At 46.6% G+C, this 8,613-nt stretch overlaps 1 pseudogene; it reads left to right on the top strand.

Annotated features, from left to right (window-relative positions):
- The first annotated feature begins 609 nt into the window (after positions 1–609).
- LOC119516190 lies at positions 610–7,796 on the top strand (annotated as a pseudogene).
- Positions 7,797–8,613: the final 817 nt, after the last annotated feature.

Raw genomic sequence — 8,613 nt, 5'->3', positions numbered from 1 at the left:
ATTGCTTGTGGTGATGAGTGTGCAAGTCTGTGAATCGTACGGAAAGCGAATCAGAGCTCAAAGCTTCTCACGCTCTCTTTTCTTCACTCCTGTTTGCGGGTCGCCTCGGGGCGCCCGCCTTTTAACGCGTTTGACCAGGGGAGGCCCTGGAGCGAGCCCCGGGACCCTCTCCTCTGTCCGGCGCACGGGCCGCGTGCTCCTCCCGCCGCGAGCCCCCTCTTTCCCCGGGCCGCCGGTGACCCCGGGGCCGCCATGGGAGCCGCGCCGTCGTGGCCGTCGGGGCCGTCGGGGCGGGCGGTTGGCCCGGGGGCGGAGCCTGGGCGGACGGGGGAGGGGCTACCGTTGGCGGGGCGGGGCCGCGGCGCTCGGGGGGCGGGGCGGCGCAGGCTCGCCGCGCGGCGCTCAGCGGTTTCCCGCCCCCAACGGCACGCCCGCGGTGGCCTGCGCGGCGTTCTGCTCTGCTGCCCGCTGCCCGCTGCCCGCTGCGACCCCGCCGCGTCCCAGCCCGGCCCGCCGCCCCGCTTCCCGTTTTCGGCGCGGGGCGCGCGCCTGACAGGGCCCCCGCGGAGGCCGCCGCCGCCCCGGCCCTGGCCCCGCCGCGCCGCCGGTATGTCGGGCCCCGCGCCGCGGGAGCCGTCGGCGGCCGCGGGGCCGGGCGCGGAGAGCACTGGGCCCGAGGGCGGCGGGGACGCGGCAGGCGGCGAGCCGGGCTTCAGCTTCACCACGACGGACCTGAACCTGGTGGAGACGACGGAGATCGAGTACACGCGCCTGCAGCACATCGTCTACTCGCACGTGGAGGCGCAGGCGGCCGACGGCGAGCTCGAGACGCGCCTCAACTCGGCCGTCTTCCCGGCGCGGGCGCGGCGGGGCTGGCGGCGGGTGCGGGGCCCGTCTACCCGGTATTGTGCCCGCCCGCGCTGGCCGCGGACGGCGGCTTTGCGGGCTCCAACCCGTGCCTGGGCCACATCGACTTCCAGGAGCTGCGCATGATGCTGCTGAGCGAGGTCAGCCTGCTGGTGGCCGTGGCAAGGAGAGCGGGGCGGGCGACGGCGCGTCGGAGGCCCGGGCCAAGTCTGCGGTGCGCGTCCGCCTGGAGGAGCGCTTCAGCTGCATGCCGGCGAGCCGCCGCGCGGCCCTGAGCCCCCCGAGGCGGGCGTGGCTCTCAACCAGTGCGTGCCCGGGCGGTGCGGTGCGGGGCCCCGACAGGGCCCGAGGGACGCGAGGGGGCGGCGAGCGCACCTTCATGCGAGTAATTGACAGGGGGGCGGGCGCGTGGCCGTCGGCGCTGAGTTGAGCCCCCAGAGTTTTCCCCGAAGTTATTAGAAGTTATTAGGCTGGCGAGGGAGGGAGACACCTCAGGAAGGTGTTGGCACGTGTCCTTCACGTGCTTCTGGGTTTTCTTTTCTCTCGGCAGTTTGGTGACCCTTATTTGCCACCCATCTGAATTGACCAATGTTCCTCTTCACCAGCAACAAAACAAATGCACAACGTTAGTGAAAAACAAAACTGCTGCCTCCACGACTGCTTTGCAATTCACATACCCACTATTTACTACCAGTGCTTGCTCCACGGATGGCAACTCTAATCTTTCACAGGCACAGGTAGGGAAAAAGATCTGGGGCGCCCCCTCTTCGGTATTAAGTGAATGGTAGTTGTCATTTTAGTTAGTCCTCAGGATTCTGTTTCTTCCGTTGAACTTCATGACTTAGAATGTGAAAGTACTTACGTTTTGGGGGATTATTTTACAGTCCTGGGGCACCCTGGGCTCTTCAATTTGCCTACTATGCTTTGCTGTGGCTTCTGTGAAAGTGAATTTGATTTGTGCGGCTCGGGGGAGATTATGCCCCAGCTGATAGAATTGCTGTTGCTTCTTGTTTTCCATAGTTCCAATAATTCCTGTTCTGTTCTTGAGGCTGCCAAGCGTCAGGACATTGGATTGCCTAGGGCCTTTTCTTTCTGTTATCAGCAAGAAAATGAATCCAGCAAACAGACTTTGGGTCCTAGAAACAAAGCCCTTCCTGAGCAGGTTTGGATTAAAATAGGAGGTAAGATAACCGGGGAGGTGGTGTGTTTCCTCGAGCGCTGCCCCTAACGTCTGGGCTGGTAGGGAGGAGGGGGAAGGAGTGGCTTGTGAACGCCTGAAGTTTTCTGTGGGGTGTGTTGTAGGTTAGTGATCTCTCTTCCCTCCCAGTGCCCCCAGTCATCTCACTTTGAATGTTTTCCTGAGTGTTGAACATCCTGATTCTACTTAGTTTTGCATTTGGGGGTTGCCTTTTCTTCATTGTAAACTCAGTGAGCAGAAACACGATAGAGTCAGGTCAACTTTCTGTGATCTTCAGGTTACTCAAAGCTCTTAATAGTTTGGTGTTTTTGTTTGTTGGTTTGTTTTTGTTTTTCCTTGTTTTATACACTGTGAGTGAGGCAGGAGTCTGAAATCTGCTAAAAGCTTTAGGAGTGGTGAATAATTGATCAGTAATATAGTCTGCAGCAGGGCCAAGGATTGAGTTGGGAGCAAGAAGCCATAAGGTGGTTCAGAAAGTTTTAGAAATAAAGAAATTGCTGAAGGCAAACTCTACTAACCTTGAAAGTTGACTCTCAATCCTTTCCTCCCTGGAAAAAAGGTTTATCTTTTAAGTTATCTGACAAAATAGGAAGTTATCCCACAAAAGCTTACCTAAGCTTTTCAGGAGCTCAGGAAGATTGCTCCTGCTATCCCCTGTCAATCGTCTCTTTTTCCCTTGTCATTATGGCATTATTTTTTCATTATTATTGAGATTGTTGAGATACCATACAATTATCCAGAGTTCCAAAGTGTACAGTCACTTGCCCCTGGGTACCCTCATACAGCTGTGCATCCATCACACTTAATTTTTGTTCAATTTTTAGAAACTTTTCATTACTCCAGACAAATAAAGTGAAAGATGAAAAAAGAAAAAAAGGAAAGGAAACTCTAATCCTCCCCTATCCCTAACCAACCCCCCTCAATTGTTGACTCGTAGTGTTGGTATAGTAGTACATTTGTTACTGTTTATGAAAAAATGTTGAAATACTAACTGTAGTATATAGTTTGCAATAGGTATATATTTCTTCCCTATATGCCCCTCTATTATCAACTTCTAGTTGTATTGCATACATTTGTTCTGGTTCGTGGAAGCGATTTCTAGTATTTGTACAGTTGATCATGGACATTGTCCACCATAGGATTCAGTTTTATTCCTTCCCATCTTTTGATCTCCAGCATTCCTTCTGGTAACATATATGACTCTGATCCCCTTTCCACCTCATTCACACACCATTCGGCGCTGTTGGTTATTCTCACATCTTGCTACCAACACCACTGTTCATTTCCAAACATTTAAGTTCATCCTAATTGAACATTCTGCTCATACTAAGCAACCACTCCCTATTCTTAAGCCTCGTCCTATATCTTGGTACCTTATATTTCATATCTATGAGTTTACATATTATAATTAGTTCCTATCAGTGAGACCCTGCAATAATTGTCCTTATGTGTCTGGCTTATTTCACTCAGTATATTGCCCTCGAGGTTTTGTCATCAACCCATTTTTTTTTTTTAATATGGTTTTGTTCACTCACCATACGTTCCATCCAAAGTAAATAATCAGTGGTTCTCTGCATGATCATACATTTATGTGTTCACCACCTTCACTACTATATAAGGGCATCTGCATTTCTTCCACAAGGCAGGAGGGAGAGTCAAAGAAGGTAGAGAGGCAAAAGAAAGAGGAAAAAAAAAATGACAGTTAGGAAGCAGCAAAAGGAAAAATAACCTTAAATCAAAGTAGAATAAAGAATTAGACAATACCACCAATGTCAAGTGTCTAACATGCCCCCCCTATCCCCCTCCCCTTATCTGCATTCACCTTGCTATATCACCTTTGTTACATTAAAGGAAGCATAATTCAATGATTCTATTAGTTACAGTCTCTAGTTTATGCTGATTGCATCCCTCCCCCAATGCCTCCCCTTTTTAACACCTTGCAAGGTTGACATTTGCTTATTCTCCCTCGTAAAAGAACATATTTGTACATTTTATCACAATTGTTGAATACTCTAGATTTCACCAAGTTACACACTCCCAGTCTTTATCTTTCCTCCTTTGTTGTGTCTCACATGCTCCCCACCTTCATCTCTCAACCGTATTCATACTTATCTTTGTTCAGTGTACTTACATTGTGCTACCATCTCCCAAAATTGTGTTCCAATCATACACTCCTGTCTTCTGTCACTCTGCAGTGCTCCCTTTAGTATTTCCTGTAGGGCGGGTGTCTTGTTCACAAAGTCTCTCATTGTCTGTTTGTCAGAAAATATTTTGAGCTCTCCCTCATATTTGAAGGACAGCTTTGCTGGATACAGGATTCTTGGTTGGCGGTTTTTCTCTTTCAGTATCTTAAATATATCACACCACTTCCTTCTTGCCTCCATGGTTTCTGCTGAGAGATCCTCACATAGTCTTATTAAGCTTCCGTTGTATGTAATGGATTGCTTTTCTCTTGCTGCTTTCAGGATTCTCTCTTTGTTTTTGACATTTGATAATCTGATTATTAAGTGTCTTGGCGTAGGCCTATTCAGATCTCTTCTGTTTGGAGTACGCTGCGCTTCTTGGATCTGTAATTTTATGTCTTTCATAAGAGATGGGAAATTTTCATTGATTATGTCCTCTATTATTGCTTCTGGCTCCTTTCCCTTCTCTTCTCCTTCTCGGACACCAATGATACATACATTATTGTACTTTTTTCATCCTTGAGTTCCCGGAGACGTTGCTCATATTTTTTTATTCTTTTCTCCATCTGCTCCTTTGCATGTAGGCTTTCAGGTGTTTTGTTTTCCAGTTCCTGAGTGTTTTCTTCTGCCTCTTGAGATCTGCTGTTGTATGTTTCCATTGTGTCTTTCATCTCTTGTGTTGTGCCTTTCATTTCCACAGATTCTACTAATTGTTTTTTTGAACTTTTGATTTCTGCCATATATATGCCCAGTGATTCCTTTACAGCCTCTATCTCTTTTGCAATATCTTCTCCAAACTTTTTGAATTGATTTAGCATTAGTTGTTTAAATTCCTATATCTCAGTTGAAGTGTACGTTTGTTCCTTTGACTGGGCCATAACTTTGTTTTTCTTAGTGTAGGTTGTAATTTTCTGTTGTCTAGGCATGGTTTCCTTGGTTATCCAGATCAGGTTTTCCCAGACCAGAACAGGCTCAGGTCCCAGAGTGAAGAAATATTCAGTATCTGGTTTCCCTGCAGGTGTGTCTTAGAAAATTGCTCCACCCTTTGATGCCTCCAGTCACTGTGCTTTTCTGCCCAGCAGGTGATGCCTGTTAGCCTCTAATTCTTTTTTTTTTTTTTTTTTGAGTGCTTGAGTGCTTTTTTTTTTTTTATTAAATTCAGTTTTATTGAAATACATTCACACACCATACAATCATCCATTATATACAATCCACTGTCCACAGTATGATAACATAGTTATGCGTTCATCACCACAATCTCTCTCTGAACATTTTCGTTACATCAGAAAGAACCAGAACAAGAATAAAAATAAAAGTGAAAAAAAAAACACCCAAATCATCCCCCCATCCCACCCCATTTGTCCTTTAGTTTTTATCCCCATTCCTCCACTCATCCATACATTAGATAAAGGGGGTGTGATCCACAAGGTCTTCAAAATCACACTGTCTCCCCTTGTAATCTACATTATTATATAATTGTCTTCAGGAGTCCAGACTGCTGGGTTGGAGTTTGGTAGTTTCAGGTATTTAGTTCTAGCTATTCCAATACATTAAAGCCTAAGAGGTGTTATCTATATAGTGCATAAGAATGTCCACCAGAGTGACCTCTCGACTCCATTTGGAATGTCTCAGCCACTGAAACTATTTTGTCTCATTTTGCATCCCCCTTTTGGTCAAGAAGACACTCTCAGTCCCACATTCATCCCTGGGAGTCATACTCTGTGTTGCCAGGGAGATTTACACCCCTGGGAGTTGGGTCCCATGTAGTGGGGAGGGCTGTTAGCCTATAATTCTTGACTGGTGTGAGGAAGTATGGCCATGTTCCCCCAGGCTCTGGGGTCTGGTCCTGAATGGAAAGGGCCCCACCTCTTTTCCTCTAGAGAAGACAGACCCCCCAGGTAGAGGTCATTAGCATTTCAATGGTCTCTCTTTCTGCTTGTGCTGTCTCCACCCTTCCCGGAGTCAAAGCCCTGGAAACTGAAAATGACTGGGGCTTTCTCCACTGAACCAAAAAAGAAACAGACAGTCCCCTTCAGACCCAGTGCAAGGCGACCCTCCGGCTCTCCAAGGTCAGTCATCACCCAAAGCCTCTGTCAGTTTTTTTCGGGGATTCGTTCCTGTAGTGAGCAGTTCACACTCGCTACTTAAGACCCCAGTTGGAGCTCAGCTGAGCTATATTCACTTGCTGGGAGAAAGCTTCTCTCTGGCACCACGAGGTTTTGCAGCTCAGGCTATGGGGGAGGGAGTCTCACGATTGGATCCGCAAGTTTTACTTACAGATTTTATGCTGTGTTCTCGGCCATTCCTCCCAATTCAGGTTGGTGTATGATGAGTGGATGGCCTCGTTTGTCCCCCCGCAGTTATTGTGGATTATTTACTAGTTGTTTCTGTTTTTTTGTAGTTGTTTCTGGGGGACTACTTAGCTTCCACTCCTCTCTATGCTGTCATCTTGCCCCTCCCCTTATTATGGCATTTCATGCAAAAGCGTATGTTAACATTTGTAAGGTATGAAGAGGAGTGTTAAAATAGCCCTGCCTGACTACTCAGCTTAGGGAATAAAGTATTACCAATATTTTGAGTTCCACTCCCTGTCTGGCTTGAAAGGTTATCAACATTCTGAAATGTGTGTTAAGCGAGTCCTTTCCCCAGAGAATTTGGCTTTGCCTGGTGTACTGAAATGCACATGGCCACACGTACCAATGGGATGCCTGCCATTCCTTGATGGGGATTTGACATATTTGTGAAGCATATATAAGAGCAGTGATGCCATTACTTCCTTGGTGTGGTGAGGGCATTTCATCATAGGCCGCTTTGGTTTTACCCCCTTTTTGGGCCCTGCAGTTAGAATATCAGGTGTCATGTTAGAATAATTGTATATAGAGAAAATCTGTTTTGGAGGAAATATTTCCAGCTTTTGTTTCTTTTCTCTATATAATAAAAATTGAACAACATGGTTTCTGTATTCACAGATAGATATTGGAACACCCATTAAGAAGAGTAAAAATAGGGGATATTTTGACAAGGTTGTATGCATTGTACAGGACCCGGGGGGTGTTGTAGTGTATTTGTACGTTCATGTCCCATCCCATGGTCAGCGCTGGGCCTGGAGCTTTGTGCTGTCCGCTCGCAGCTCTTCTCGATGGCTGCGGTGGTACAGCTCTTTCTAGTTGGTTCTCTGCACCACTCACCCAGTAATGTTTGTTTCTCAGATTGAAAATGGCAGAAAGTATATTCATTAATGGGAATAAGTTGAGAAGGATGAAAAATTTAAATACTGCTTTTTCCTTCTTTTGCAAAGAAGCAGCACTATGTAAACAAGCAATGAATAAGAGGAATCGGAGTAGAATGCGTCAGTTGGACACAAATGTAGAACGAAGACCCCTTGGAGAAATTCAGAATCTGGATGAAGGCTCTGCAGCCGCCCAGGGCACCTGGCAGTTGGTGGAGCCCTTGCAGTCCAACCTGAGGGAGCAGACCCAGAGCAGGCCACAGGGGGACGGTCTCAACGCATGGAGTGACATAACTGGATGGAAAGAGACAGAAGGTAACGTGCCATTGATTCAGTCAGGCCAGTTTCTTACATCGTTCTAGCAGGTTAACTCAGGTGTGTCCTCATGACCAAGTATAGGTACAAGAATGAACTAGGTCAGACAAGCAGGAATATGCAGCTTTTTCAAGCCTCTACTTACGTCATGTTTGCTCACATACCATTGGTCCAGAGCAGAGGGAAGGAGACTACAGGTTAGAGAGTGAAGGGCATAGATGGAGAAAGGCCCTTCACTGAGACAAGTAAAACAATCTACTACAATGTAGGAAGTCGAATCCCTATACTGGGGATATAGACTGAAGAAAAAAATAACTTGAGAGAAAGCTGATATTTATCTTCAAGCATTGAATACTAAAGGCTAAAATAAAGCACCAAAGAGGAGAAAAGAGGAATAATGAACAGTTTTGAGTTCTAAATCATATATCTATTTAACATACTTTCTTACATTGAACCTTCATAATACTCTTATGCAATAAGTGTCGTTATCCTTGTTTTACTAGTAAGGATACCCAGTCTCAGAGATGTTAAGTAATTTTTGCAAGTTTCCAAAAATAAGATATCATAGAACCCAAGATCCAGAACACTTTGACTTTAAAACCGTCACTCATTATAAAGCACTATCCTGTCTGCCGAGAATTTACACAAAACTAAGGCCAATAGCTGGGAGTTATTTGACAGACAGGTTCATCTCAGCATAAGGAAAAGTCTTTGTACCAATTAGAATAATTAGAAAATGGAATGAATTGCACCAGGAGGTAAAAATTTCTTGGATACTGCAGGGTTTCAAGCAGAAGCTGAACAGCAACTTGGCAGAGATA

The sequence above is a fragment of the Choloepus didactylus genome, chromosome 19 (genome assembly GCF_015220235.1).
Source record: "Choloepus didactylus isolate mChoDid1 chromosome 19, mChoDid1.pri, whole genome shotgun sequence".
Lineage (NCBI taxonomy): Eukaryota > Metazoa > Chordata > Mammalia > Pilosa > Megalonychidae > Choloepus > Choloepus didactylus.
The sequence above is the reverse complement of the archived record's forward strand: the minus strand, read 5'-3'. Positions and strand labels throughout refer to the sequence as shown.